Source organism: Eimeria mitis, genomic scaffold, assembly GCF_000499745.2.
Source record: "Eimeria mitis Houghton genomic scaffold, Emh_scaff485, whole genome shotgun sequence".
Taxonomy (NCBI): Eukaryota; Apicomplexa; class Conoidasida; order Eucoccidiorida; family Eimeriidae; genus Eimeria; species Eimeria mitis.
The window spans coordinates 8,383-8,681 of NW_013573150.1; positions in this window are offsets into that span (position 1 = coordinate 8,383).

Genomic DNA, 299 nt, shown 5'->3' on the forward strand with positions numbered 1-299 from the left:
GCATTAATTTACATACAAAAATTAATAAATGTCTCAACAATAATGATAAAAAATTAAGCCGTGTTAGATTTACTGTGTGCACTGGGCCAATCTGAGAGCGCTCTTGCATCAGTGTTGGACTACCCTCACTCCCCTGGCCGACCGCCGGGAGCGCTGGCGACGACCCCCCCTCCTGTATGCCGCCGTACTCATCATTTTAAGAAATTGCTTTTACTGGGCATTTATTTATTTTTTTTTTACGCGTGTGAAGGACATTTTGCAGGATCATAAGATGTTGCCCAGTACTGCTTACGCTGCTG